General features: G+C 35.1%; 2 non-coding genes across 2 annotated transcripts; one reads left to right on the forward strand and one right to left on the reverse strand.

The window, feature by feature from the left end:
- Positions 1 to 267: 267 nt before the first annotated feature.
- TRNAQ-UUG (transfer RNA glutamine (anticodon UUG)) lies at positions 268 to 339 on the reverse strand. The gene has a single exon. It is a non-coding gene; the product is annotated as a tRNA-Gln (tRNA).
- A 4,772-nt stretch (positions 340 to 5,111) lies between these two features.
- Positions 5,112 to 5,183, forward strand: TRNAQ-UUG (transfer RNA glutamine (anticodon UUG)). The gene has a single exon. It is a non-coding gene; the product is annotated as a tRNA-Gln (tRNA).
- The last annotated feature ends 10,301 nt before the right edge of the window (positions 5,184 to 15,484 follow it).

Below are 15,484 nucleotides of genomic sequence, written 5' to 3' on the forward strand. Positions count from 1 at the left end.
CCCTTCTCCGGCATTCACCTCAAACGTCGGCCACCCCGTCGGTCAGTCTCTAGTCTTCATCTATTAGTAACTTAACATTAAAATTTGGTCAGTTGCCTTCGGGTCTGTGATTGACTGTCAAACTACTATTCAGCACCTATTTCCTTTGTTAGCCGGCAATATCTTAACAAATCCAGGCTTAAACCCTGAGATTTTGCAGCTTGCATCCATACTATGGATTAAAATAAAAAGACAAATTTTAAATTTGTTCTATCCATCAAAACACCAAGGTCTCACCGAGACTCGAACTCGGATCTCTGGATTCAAAGTCCAGGGTGCTAACCATTACACCATGAGACCGCTATAGCAGTTGATATATATCAATTTCCTTATCGTATGCAAACCAGGCAAACGAGTTCCGCCAGATCCAAAACCTGGCGTTTTGTTGAGTCACCGGTTCAATCTTTGACACATGGCGATATTTATCGTATTTTAGAAAAATTCAAAGTACAAAAATCCACATTAGTTCTATGGTCATAGATACAGAAAAGGGATAAGAAACTGTAAAACCTTGCTAACACTGAAGCATTAAAATGTAAAGAATATCTGATCCTGCAGCAATATGAGTTGCACGCAAGATACATTCAGAAGTTTCAAAACTTTTGATACTTCAGTTGTAATCAATAATCCATAACCTTCACCTGCAATATATATATAAAGAAAAAAACAAGGCGCGTTCAACTTCTGAACCAAAAAAAGAGACTTTTGTACAAAAAAACTTCCCTAACATAAGCTGTTTCGTATACCTACACAGAAGGCTCATGCAGTACCCCGAATTCCCCTATATGTACATGCATACACACACACACACACACACTGCACCACTCACCTCTATTTCGCACACACTCCTTCGATTTCTGTATGTATCATGGCCTTTCTGTTCCATTGCCTTTATCACTCCTTCTATCAAGCACTTTCCATGTATTCCTCCTTCATTCCTTTTAACACTTCCGAATTAAACGCTCTTATCACAAACCTATGGTCTCCATTTACACAAAACTACATAAAGCATACATAAACACATACATTGATATATAACACATATATTGATATATATATATATATATATATATATATATATATATATATATATATATATATATATATATATATGAATGTATGTATGTATGTATATATATACAGTAAATATATATATAAATATATATATATATATATATATATATATATATATATACATATATATATATATCATATAAAATACTATAAAATTATGAAATATACAATGTATGTATGTGAACAATGTCAATATATGATATCACTGTCTTGAGATATTCGTCTTCCAAGAAATTAACTTGACATTATTCTTTCTCCAAGCCATAACCAAAATACATCTTTAATTTTAGTTGTACTAGTTTGCTCTGCCAAAATTGTCTCCTTTTGTCATTTTTGTTTCATTTTCTAGGCCATTTAATTCTGAGTCCTATGATAGTTATGGTAATCCAAATCTGATACAGACTTAGATGATATTAGACGTATTTTAAGTAGAGCTCTATGAAGTCAGTAAATCATTACAGCAGCTTATCGTCGGTTCAATTTAGACTTCGCCGAACGGTAAAATGTAAATGTACTATGTATCAAAAATTGCAGTCTTTTCAAGAACCCACCTCATCTCTCTCTCTCTCTCTCTCTCTCTCTCTCTCTCTCTCTCTCTCTCTCTCTCTCTCTCTCTCTGAAAATTAATTACAGTAGTCTGCAAGCAATGTAAAAATGGTGCTATAATGGGGGCAAATTTTTTGCCTCTTTATATCCACAATGCAAACAAACCCAAGAGCCCTCACAGGCCCATGACAATAGCTTCCTTTATGATGTAGGAATGGTTATACGGTAATGTCTCTTGAAAGTTGAGATCAGAGACGAAATTCTATGACCACAACGCAGTTTAAAACGTATATCGAAGTAAAAGTTTAAGCATTATTGCATAAAATATACATCCATTAATCCAGGTTCACAGACGTCTAAGAAAGCTATAGAGCCATCGGTTTTTTGCAATGACCTATCAATTTCGATAGTGATAAGTAAGTGACGATGGTAGCCAATCAAATATGAAGAGGATTTAAAGATCCAGACCTAGTACGGGACCTGGTGGAAAAAATAAAACGTAACTAATAAAATAAGTTATTTGGACTGCTAAGTAAACTCTCCCTACTAACTTACAGTGAATTTTAACAAAGTCAGTGACCTAAATTCCATGCAGAGGAGTACCATGGGAAACAATGGAAAAGAATATTAGAGAAAGAAAGATATGTAAGACTAAAAATGGGGAAAGCGCTTTTGCCAACACAGAGTGATAAATGATAGGAGAATGGAAGTAAACTTACAAATATTTAAGAGTAAACGGTACGGTTAAGCGTTTCTGCAGACGACTGACGGAAGATAACAGAACTTCATTGAAAGTTATGAAACAGTGAAGAGCATAAAGAGGCGAAATTTGCATGTGAGAAGCGATTTATGAAATGTGAATATTGAATGGAAATTGCATAAAACATGGAAAAGTGACATGGATTAAATTTTCAGCATAGATTATACTGGCTGAGGAGAACTTGCCAGGGTGAAGAAGGGCGATAAATGGTCCCGATATGACAAAAAAAAAAAGTTAACTTAGTTATAATTGCTAAAATGTGCATTCATATTCAGAAAGATCATATAGTGTGCAAAGCAACAGTGAGAGTTGTATTGCACTTAAGTGCTCGACACAAAACTAAATGCGCGTCTGTGTAAATATATGACGCAACTGAAAGGCTGCGAATTGATTTTACAGTGATTCAACGTCATCTTTGATTCAGCAGCGGGAGGATGAATATCTCAGTGACTGCCGTATTTATTTCCTCTGAAGCCGCCCGTTCTTCAATGAAATAATTGCGAACAACGGCAACAATGAGAATCGTAAATGATCTCGACTTAAAACAAACATCCGCTTCGCTCTAATTAATGAACGATCTTTTATCTCAGTGAAGAAGGAAATCTGTTACCGGATCATTTCCTCTTGTTGACCTATTCCTCGAGCGTGCTGTTCAACGGCTCTCTCTCTCTCTCTCTCTCTCTCTCTCTCTCTCTCTCTCTCTCTCTCTCTCTCTCTCTCTCTCTCATAATGGCATTCTTTTTCCTTACCGTCTGCGGAAGCCGTACTTCCGGTGTTACTTGAGGCATCCTATCCAATAACATAAGGACTTAGCAATCTTTATTTGACGTTTTTATTCCTCTGGCTTTGCTTTATATTTTTTCCAGTGACGTGTTGTTATAATTATAATAACATATATGCGGAAAAGATAACATCTGCCCATCCCACCCTTCGCTAGGTTATGTAACGGAGAAATCATTTCTCGTTATGCCAAATGCTGATGCTTACGACTGTATTTATATCCTGGATGCCTTTGTAAAGCGTAAATCCTTATCAAAGTGAATAAAATATCTATGCTCTTTGCACTTTACTCTTTAAACAAAGACCCCTTCCCTTTCTAAAGTTATATCAGTTCCAAAAATGCTCTTAATCTTCAGCTCACTCTAATTCCAATGTCGTATTTGACAAAATCTAAATATAAGGCGCTAAAGCGGTAAATTCTAATGATATCTCAACGTCACAAACATTTTACTTCTTAAGTTATATCAGTTCCAAAAATGCTCTTAATCTTCAGTTTACTCTAATTCCAATGTCGTATTTGACAGAATCTAAATATAAGGCGCTAAAGCGGTAAATTCTAACGTCATAAACGTCAAAACAAACATTTTACTTTCTTTTTTCCTAGTAAGTGTGATAAAAGATATTGTTTGATTTTTCAGGAATCCGTTTCTGAAATTGGCGCAATTATACTGGTCCTATGCCAAAAGGAATTATGAACTGAAACGGTTTTAAGAGCCAAATTCGTGACTGGTTATCTTAGATGTTATTCATTTTTAGTTTTCTGTAAAAGAAAACTATTGAGACTCAATAGTTTTGATTTTATTTAAGGCGAAATTCAACCATGATCGCGCATCGTGCACCGCTATAGGTGCCAATAACACGGGCCACCACCGACCCGTGGCTGAGTGTTTCATAGAACATTATATGCTGTACAGAAAACCCGATTGCGCTGGAGAAACTCCGGTGCATTTTGTATTTGTATTCGGGTCTCTACTAAAGCAAAAAAAGAATCCTTAGGTTAACTTTTTGGCGGATAAGAATTTTATTGATTTATTGACTCACACATACATACCCGTTTGAAGTTTTATTCACTAGTAAGAAATGCTAATATAAACAGCGCTAATATTAATTTGCATATAAGGAAACCTAATAATTACAGAAGACATAAGCAAAGAGTGAGCGAAAAAAAAAAAAAACAAGAGGTCAATCTGGCTCTAAACAAGGTTGTGGGCAGGAGGACCTGTCAGTCCGGTTTAACCAACTGGTGACTGTCCTCTGGCTGAAAACAGTTATCATTCAACTATTTCATGTTTTATTTATTCTTATATTTCTCTTCCACTATCGATACACGTGACTGCCCTGATTAAAAAAATTACTTTATTTCTAGCACATTGTTCTACATTGTCTGCTGTACGATAATCCTGAATTAATCGTCTAGCACTCATATCAAAGGGTGTGTACACGTTAGGTAAAGAAAAACGGGCCATTTTATTATTAACTTCAGTAGTGTCACTTTGCGAGCCTATGACGGCACCACTTTCAAACTGCATTCCCGTTTCGTCAAAAGATTCGCATTTGCCCTCCGCCAAAAAAAGTTACAAAAAAAAAACTAATATATCATAGAGCCTCCTTTCGATAGTGACTTTCATGCTTGATTGATCGATTTAATTTAACTGGCATCGCAGATCCTAAGGTCATCGAGGAAATCAGGTATAGACTGTTTGGCATTTTGTCAGCTGCTCTATGGAGAAGCATCTGTTTACGCCTTCCTCTTAGGTCTTACTGCCAGCATCACCGTTAGAAATGCCAATGACAGTCACCATTGGCAATAAACCACCCCTAAAACCGGTGGCTTGGTAATATAAAGAAATCATTTAAAAATTCGTGGCAATTATGCTCACGCAAATAAAAATTATAATTCACTTTCATCAACGGTTCCATGGTGTAATGGTTAGCACCCTGGACTTTGAATCCAGAGATCCGAGTTCGAGTCTCGGTGGAACCTGTGGTTTTGTATTATGAATACTCATTTAGAATTGATGATTCAAAATCAACGATGCAGTGTGAGCACTATAGGAGTTTTGTTCAGGATGTAATAGCTGCTAAGCAGTTGCAGCAATAATCGAAACCATGTATACCTTAACCTCGATGCCAAATATAACATGATATGCAATAAAATTTCTACTGATGTAAGTTTAAAAATGCAACATAGCAAATAACTTAGAGAAACCACCATAGAAGAGGGCGCAGGAGTTTCTAACAAAATGAACGCAAAGTTTTTTGATATAAAATAAATGACCTATGATACCAGCAACAGAGCTGATAAAGTTTAATGACAGGGATGAAACTCTGTCACTTATCAGTCATAAGTACTTTTGTGATAATGGAAGGGGATTCATAGCTAACCTCTTAATCAGCGATATCGTCAACTTTGTCCCTGGTCAGTACTCAGAAGAGAGAGTCACCTTCAACGAGTGCCAGACCCGATATTTCTATAAACTTGCACAGCGTCCTGTGAGATCCAAACAGCGAGCTAACAGCCTCACACCAAAAATCGGAGATTAGGGACCCACAATAGGCCTTAAGGGTCTTTTGTGAGCGTCGGGTCATTTAGGGGTCTAGTGTGGGCGTCGGGTCATTTAGGGGTCTAGTGTGAGCGTCGGGCCATTTAGGGGTCTGGTGTAAGCGTCGGGTCATTTAGGGTTCTAGTGCGAGCGTCGGGTCATTTAGGGGTCTAGTGTGAGCGTCGGGTCATTTAGGGGTCTAGTGTGGGCGTCGGGTCATTTAGGGGTCTAGTGTGAGCGTCGGGCCATTTAGGGGTCTGGTGTGTAAGCGTCGGGTCATTTAGGGTTCTGGTGCGAGCGTCGGGTCATTTAGGGGTCATTTAGTGTGAGCGTCGGGCCATTTATGGGTCTAGTGTGAGCGTCGGGTCATTTAGGGGTGTGAGCGTGAGCGTGAGCGTCGGGTCATTTAGGGGTCTAGTGTGGGCGTAGGGTCATTTAGGGGTCTGGTGTGAGCGTCGGGTCATTTAGGGGTCTCTAGTGTGAGCGTCGGGGGTCATTTAGGGGGTCATTTAGGGGTCTGAGGGTCTAGTGTCGTTGGGTCATTTAGGGGTCTGGTGTGAGCGTCGGGCCATTTTGGGGTTCTAATGTGAGCGCCGGGTCATTTAGAGGTCTAGTGTAAGCGCTGGATCACAATGATAAGTGAGAAACAATTTTTTACTTTTCAAATTGCAAATGGCATCTGGTTAAATATTCTTTTATCATATTCGTCCAAATTTTTATTAAGCATATCTCTCCTATAGGTTTGGACGTTCCAGCTACTATAAATTTCTTGGAGAGACTGTGACATAATTGTAATTGATATATGAACTAAAAATATAATTTTAAAGTTATAAATTCTTTCTTATATTCCAATTACTTTATTTGTACAGCGTCATTATTTTTCCCTGTTTGGATTACTGCTATGGTACTCGTTGCGTTTCTTGTGATTCTTTCTCCGGCATGACTAAATGATATAGATTAAGCTGGTCATATGCCAGCACCGGTCTTTGTTCCTGGAGCAGCCCGTAAGGGTGATTAATAACAGGCATTTCATATCTCTAGCGGTCTTGTTCTTTCCTACAGATCTTCTTTCTCTCAAACACAAGTTGTTTTTAAAAGTCTTTTTTTTCTCTCAAACACGTGTTGACTTAAAGTCTCTTTTCTCTCAAACACAAGTTGGTTTTAAAGTCTCTTTTCTACAGGTAGTATTCCGGTCACTGATACGCAGCAAATAACGGAAGGAATCCTACCCTTCCATGCCCTGAATGAATCCTACCCTTCCATGCCCTGAATGAATCAACATTCTGACTCCAAGGTATAGAATTCTTTGTTTGCTTCTGCTTTCCCATGCTTTGATAAACAAGGTAGTTGCGATTCCGGTTGTTAATATAAAACCGGTTAATCAATTCATTTTGCGCCTGATAACTATAATGTTCCATTTTTTAAATCTATCCGTGCAAGCGGGTCTCAACCTTAGTCTTTTCGCTTTTCTTTTGTCTTACATTCTCTAGACATGGGTTAGACAGGATCATTAGTTTCTCTCTCGGGTAGCCTTCATGTAAAGAAAAATAAATGAGAGAGAGAGAGAGAGAGAGAGAGAGAGAGAGAGAGAGAGAGAGAGAGAGAGAGAGAGAGAGAGAGAGACTTACAATCTCATATTCATATTACTGAAAATGCAGGCAAGAAGCTCACTGCAGAATTTCCGATAAATATTTCACTGAATAAATATTGCGTAAAATGTTAATAAGAATAAGCCCGGTGCACTGAACATCAAAGCTGAGAGCTTGCAACATAATGTTCTGCAATATTTTATGATATTCATCAAATCGACGAGAGCGAATATAGCACCTCTTTTAGTTTTATATAAATAGCAAACAATGACAACAGGATATGATGGGTTTTCTCTTTTACTGCGATAAAAGTTGACATAATGCAATTTCAAACTGAACTGTATGAAAAGAACTTTTATCATTATTTTATTGATAACCCGGCTTTTCGTTGCATTTAGAAAATAAAGCTTTAATGTAAACACTACGAATTTGCGTGAGACATATACATTCTATATGTATGTGTGTATAATGAACTTTCCATGACGTATGAAGGAAAAAATAAGGAAATAAATTAAACATTTTTCTGGCATAAATCACAGGTGGAATGAAATATACATACGTTGTGTGCATATATATATATATATATATATATATATATATATATATATATATATATATATATATATATATATATATATATATATATATACATATATATATACATATATATATATATATATATATATATATATATATATATATATATATATATATATATATATATATAAATAAAATATTAATTGTAAAATCTGTATTCCTAACATTAATGTGAGAAACCCTCTTAATAAACAATGCAATCTGTTCGTGATATTCACTGCAAAGTAAACCAGCAACATTACATTAATAAAAGAGACTATGAAAACAATAGTCTTTACAGAACGGGTAATATTAAACAAATAGAAAATAACCAGAGAATTATATGACCAAACAAATTTCTTTCGACTGCGTAGTGAACCGTTATAACAGAATTTCTGGTAAACAAAAGAGAAAACGGATAACCAACACTAAATAAAAAAAAAAAAATTAAAGAAAGAAAAGTACTGGTTCCTGATTTTCTCTTTATGAGACTAATCAGAAGTCAGTATCGCCTCTGTAGTGTTAATAACATCAGATTTTCTTTGGAAGTTAATAAGACAAACACACTACACAACACACACACACACACACACACACACACACACACACACACACACACACACACACATATATATATATATATATATATATATATATATATATATATATATATATATATATATTTATATATATAATATATATAATATATATATATATATATATATATATATGTTTATATATATAATATATATATATATATATATATATATATATATATATATATATATATATTAAGAAATATTAATACAAATATCCCAAGACCCAGGTCCGAATCGTGGTCGGGGCAGAAAAGAAAACATATAAAAAATAATTCCCTTTGGTTGGAAGTTATTCTCAAAGTGTAGTGAATTGGATATTATATGATTTTGTGGCTTAATGTTTGTGTACATATGCACATACATACATGTATATGTATATACATATGTATATATATATACATATATATACAGATAGACAGATAGACAGATAGATATATATATATATATATATATATATATATATATATATATATATATATATATATATATATATATATATATATATATATTATATGTATATGTATATAAACATAATAATGTGTGTACGCATGCGTATGTATAATTATTATCACAATACAGGTTTAACTATTCTGAACACTGCCTCTGAACAACAGATCATGTAACAATCATTCTGCAAGGATTTAAGCATCAGCATTGTTAGATATTGTCAAACGAAATCATTAAGGAAAACCGACGACGGTGCGATTAAGAAAAATATCAACGCCGTATTTTAAGCCTCCTTGAGATGGGAAACAATTCAGCGAAGTCTATTTATTGCCAACTGAAACGGATTCCCACCCACAGTCCGAATCTATAAATAAGTTACACAGCAACGGATTCCTCCTTTATAAGGCGGAGGCTGAAAATACAGCGTTTTTTGATGTTCTCGAGGAAGTGGGTTGGCCGGGGCGACTTCATCAGGTTATTTACGCTTCACTGCATATGCTTTTCGAACAGCTGATAGGCATTATTTTGCACGTAATGCAGATGGCGAAAGTGAAACATGGAGATTTACGACCACCTGACAGCTTTAGTGTTTATGGGCAAAAAGACATTTCTGCTACAACAGCTGTTGTCTCTCTGAATGTAACACAGATTTATGGCTCAATCTGTTATCCACTATGACGCCGAGAGGTCGAAGGAACTGTCTGTTTATTTTTTTATTCTTATTTTTAGGACATGCTCCTCATTTGCCGAGATACTATGATTTCCCTTGATCGAAAATAATAAGTCAACGATGCAGCGTTAAAAATGCTTTTTTGATTTTAATGGTTTCTGTTCTTTTCTTTGTGCTAATATCTTTCCGTTACGAAAATTTATTTGCTTGTAAACATCAAACTTGGAAATGAACTGTTAACGCCTAAAAAAAATTAACTATTATTATTTTTCTATACCAACAGAAATTAATTTTTCAATTTTCATCCAAGTCAAATCTAAATTACTGATATAGGAAGTGACTGACAGATCTCTTAACACATTCGTGTCATGATAAACATAATTAAATATTTGATCATTTTATATTCATTTCACGTGAGTGACATTTATATTCTGATTAACTGGATTTTTTCACTGGATAATTATTAATATTAATGATCATATTTTGCACAAAAGATGCAAACGTTCTGAACTTGAGTATTTTTCTTTTTTTTATTATGAGACGCAAACGGCCTATGAAATTCCTCCCAGCGTCTCTTTCCTGATGCTTTCACTTCCATGAATCTCAACTTAATTCTAGCCTCTCGTTTCCTTGTTTAATATGCGAAGTAAATGTTATTTTATTAATGGCCAAATTATAATGCTATAGTTACTTGGTCATACTTCCAACGTTTCCTTTGAAGTGTGCTTATCACTAACCGCATAATGAATGCAGATGACGAGAATTCCGTGGAAGGCCGTAAAAAAATAAAGGCACGTTAACCTGTCACGCAAAGCTTCAGACAGATGCTACACATTTGAAAAAAAAATTCTTAATGTAGATTATGTTTGCACAGTTCAAGTTCTGGATTTTTTTTAAACAGAAAAAACGAGGATAACAGCATTTACCGAATAAAAAAAGGGGAGGGGAAAGCAGCTAAGCTAGTATAACAGTGGAAACATGAAATAGAAAGACCGAGTACAAAACTAAAATGAAAAGATTAGATCTGAAGTAGTGATGTCGCAAACGACTCGATGCTCACTGGATTTCTGATGCAATAAATGGGTCAAAATCTTTCACACTTTTGAGTGAATATTTGCAATATGTATCAGAACGCATAATCATGAAATATTTTCGATATTTCGAGGGATGGAATTGAAATGGGCAGTCCATTTTGTTCTGGCTGAAAACAAATGCAAAGACTGAATGTCAGTTAAATGCGATCAGATCACCGAGAATAAACAATACAATGATACTGGAAATTGGAAGAGCTGGATACTCTGTGTCTATAGTTCGCTTGTTTCTTACGAATCTTCTTCTCTAGAGAAAACACTAATCATTCCTCCGAATTTTTCGTCTTCACAATTTTAAAATCTGTTTTAAGGATATTTAACCTAAAAAACAAAAATGCTTTGGCAGTAGATTAATCAACTTTTTACAGTCAATTATTACTTTTAACTTTACCTCTCTTGACATATGAGATACAGGTTAACCTTTTATGATAATATTAATTGCTGAAAAGATATTTATATTCTGATAGAGAAACGGTGAATATCATTCGATTAGTCATAATGACTGTCACTTGTCGACAGTGTGAGCCGAATGTGATATTCAGAGACAAAACATTTGAAAAGGGCTTGCAGAAGAATGATTACTTATGAAAAATAATGTGTAAAATGAACAAAACTCATGTACAAATAATATTTAGACAATTATAGCAGCATATGTTTAAAGGATATCGTGACTACAAAAAAAATTATAGCACGTAAATATAAAATACTTTGTTATGACAACCAACGAAAAAACTTAAACCCATTTTACTGGAATGGCCTCCATTAAAACGCATAAACAAATTAGTCTTTCTGAAAGCTCTGAAACCTGAAATTAATTACACTTGATTGAGCGTCATCTCCCGAGCAACCTCCTCTAATCGTTAAACGAGTGCAAACGTTGGATTAATAAATGATGACAGAAACGAATGAAGCAGTGTTTTTTCCCAGCTACTCTTAATCCCACGTAAGTCGGCAACAGGGGAGGGATGCATGGAGGAGACGAAGAGATGATGATGATTTAGATTGCGCAGACCATGTGCCAGCAAAGGCTCTTGAACCTGGGCAGCCCGTAAGGGGAGAAAGGTGGGATGAGTTATTAGGTTATTCTCGACAACTCGACCAAAGAAGAAGAAGAAGTTTCGTTATGTTATGTGCATTACATGAAGATTAAGACACGAGGGGATCGATAATACCTTCCTTAAGGTGACTGGCTCTTGCCTGTTGCTGTGGTCTTCTTTGAAAAGTTTCTAGCAATTGAGAATCTTGAGTGGAATAAACAAGCTGGCACAGAGATCGAGGGTGGCATGGGATGTAAGCACAAAGGAGCTAGAGTGTGCTACAAAAACAACAGCCACATGAAGATGACAATCATGAAATTTAATACCTGTTTCATAATAAATACAAAATTGTTCTAAAAGAGCGGACGTATCATGTAATGTGCAGAAACAGAAGTCTCAGAGATGATGAGGTCAATTTAGATGAAAAAGATAGTAAAGAATCAGAAGATACCCATTAAGGATGGGAAGAAAATACGATTAAGGAGATCATGCAAATTTGGATGACGATAAAAGAGAATCAGAAGAAGAAAACAATGAAGAATCAATAGATAAAGATGGTAATGGAGAATCAGAAGATGATAATGAAGACTGGCTCATAAGATGGAGGCGATACTGTCGAACCAGGAGAATAAAATAGTAGAAACTCACAAAATGGAGACAAATGGAGAATCAGGAGATAAAAAACGAAATAATTAAAATACACACATGACTCCGTTACGCGGCGAGATGACTATTAGCATTGCAGTTCTGTCGTAATGCACTATCTCGACCGATGTGACTTTCGAAACATTTACTCTCTCTCTCTCTCTCTCTCTCTCTCTCTCTCTCTCTCTCTCTCTCTCTCTCTCTTCAGTTTCAACAATCGTAAACAGCAAATACTTGTTTAAATATAGCTCTATTACTAAAGGCGAATGTTTCCAAAAACTACTTTTCTATAATCACTGTAAATTACTCAAAATAAAATACTAAAATCTGGCTCTTCATGCTGAAGATATAAAGAACAGATGATAAATAAAAAACTTTATAAGGTGTTAGCAACATCTAAAATTCCAAAAACAATATTTGTACACTAGTGAAACAATATCCAGGTCTAACCGTTCTTTGAACATGATAATATTACCGACAGAGTCTAGACTTTTCCCTAGCTCATATATAGACGATTGTTATCCCAGTCGGAGTGAAATGAGATACTGACTGGAAGATTAATAAAGACTGTTCTCCTTTTGTTCCAGACCGTTCATTATTATTCATTCTAAGAAAAATGTAAATAACGGAAGACAAGCAAGACGGATGAGAGATTGTTCATAGTCTGTGTTTGATGACGCTCATGTATCATATTCAGGGTAAACTGCTTATGTTTCATGAGATTGAAATCGCTTTTTTTTCAGACTTTTGGGTTTTCTTTCATGTACTAAGAATTTCATCTTATTAATAACAGTATCAAGTTACTGGTGCTGGAGAAATAAACATTTTACTTCTCTGAACACGAACAAAAGCCAATATGTAATTTTTCATTTTGCTGAATGACTTTGAAGAGGCACAAGACTGAATATTGTCTCTTCAAGAAGCATAACCACTGAATTACTCGTATATTTTCTCATATTTCACAATCCATTGTTTTATAGATATGACAATTACTCTTCTAACGGCAAGTTCAGTAGCTAAGATGCATCTTCTCTTTATTTCTATTACATGCGTTTTCGCTGACATTCCTCTCTCAAAAGTCACTGTGATATTTATTGCAGGTCCATTTATCAGTGGTGACAGCGGTGAACACCCCGCCCCCAACACCCTCTTTGATCAATCCTCCCTCCCTGCTAGGACTAAGCCGCAGTTGGCCCTCCCAAATATCAGTAACACGGGACAGTTTTGCCATGTGACCGTATTGTCTGAGCTACTGAAATTAATGGCTGTTTTTCAAGTTTAGGTGAAGTTAAAAGAAATATGCTATGATTTATGTTGTTTGATGAGATGGATGCGGCCAAATATGCAAAATGGAACTTCATAAAGATATGAAATATAAATCTAAAAGGGGTATTTTTGCAGAATAATTCATGCGTAGAGAATTATACAAAGTCTTGGCCTCATAAATAGTCCTGGATCTATTAGCTGAAGAGCCAGCTATGAGTAAGAGAGAATTTAATGTGTAAAGCTTCATGATAAATAATACATGGCGGTATTTGATGGTATTTCAAAAGTATAGGATGGAATGCTTTGAAATCTCTCTCTCTCTCTCTCTCTCTCTCTCTCTCTCTCTCTCTCTCTCTCTCTCTCTCTCTCTCTCGTGAATGCGCAAATAGATCACAAAAAGTCAACTTTTATGAAACTCTTTAAGTACTTAAAATAGGTATATATTATTTAAAACGGAATATTGTAAGTCAAGGGTGATTTAATACGTGTGATATTATTGAATAAAGAATATAACATAAAAAGTAAATTTGCGAGTAACAATTCAAATTCGTACATTTTTTTAAATGAAAGAAGCAGAGCTTATGACTAGCTTTGATTCTGATAGCATTAAGTAGTAAAGGACGGACTTCTCTTCATCCCGCTTGCTGACGGCTGAAAATGAAATACCGATTGAAGGGTTAAGAAAGACTTACGTTCTTGTCCCGTACCATTCCCTAGAAAAATACGCTCTTTTGTTCTAGGTAATTTATTGTTCATTATAGGAAAAAAAATTAATAGCTGAATTTGTGTGAATAGTTGAATAAAAGCTAGAACATTGGCCGATGGGGTCTACCTGCGGGGCTTTAAGGCCAGCTCCGAATGGATCAATACTGTTCTGAATAATAATAATAATAATAATAATAATAATAATAATAATAATAATAATAATAGTAATAATAATAATAATAATAATACAGAAATGTGCAATGTAAAAGATCTTTTGTTGTAATTTTCGCCAATACATCTTCAGCAGTCCTACTTTCAGTGGCCTTTTTATCCTTCAGCAATATAACAGATAAAAAGATACAGTCAGATATTACTGCTCTTAAATATTCTGTTTCTAATCCATTATAGCAATGATAACGCAGTCAATTTTTCGTAGTAAATCCAAAACAGAGAATATCTTTTTTTAAATTTTCGAGTCTAGATTCTCTGTCACGAGAATTCAAAATCTGTTTTTTTTTTTTTTTGCGAATTGAAGTATTTTTTCGTCAATAACAGCAGCTACAGCTAATGCAGTATTTCATACTGATAGATAAAAATGTCCTATCTAATTCATTTTGGCAATGATAAAAAATAAAATCGTGTTATTTAGTTGAACGTTTATAGACTTGAGTGTTTGTTTCATATGCGACATTTGAGTTCATGTTGAAGGACTGATAAATTACTTTTTGGAGAAAAAAAAACTCTCGTAAAGAATAGCTATGAAAGTATTCGTTGTTTTTTAATCGCTTTTTATGAGAACTATAATCTATCGTCTCTCGAAAAGAACAGTTGTCCGTAAGTTATTACTTTTTAATTTGCTTTTGAATGAAAATGACTTTTCTCTCACAAAGAACATTGACCACTGCTATATACTTTTCTGTACTATTCTTGCTTTCTTTAAATACGTTTTCGCTGACGTTGCTCCCTCATAAGTCACCGCGAGATTTATGGAAGATTCCATTTATCAGTGACGACATTGGACTTCAACCTTTCCCCGCCTTCCTCCACAACATCCCTACCTCTTCCCCGCCCCCAACTTTGGCCCGTCCTCTTTCTTCTACGGGAAAAAAAGTGCCCT

The sequence above is a fragment of the Macrobrachium rosenbergii genome, chromosome 44 (assembly GCF_040412425.1).
Source record: "Macrobrachium rosenbergii isolate ZJJX-2024 chromosome 44, ASM4041242v1, whole genome shotgun sequence".
Classification (NCBI taxonomy): domain Eukaryota; kingdom Metazoa; phylum Arthropoda; class Malacostraca; order Decapoda; family Palaemonidae; genus Macrobrachium; species Macrobrachium rosenbergii.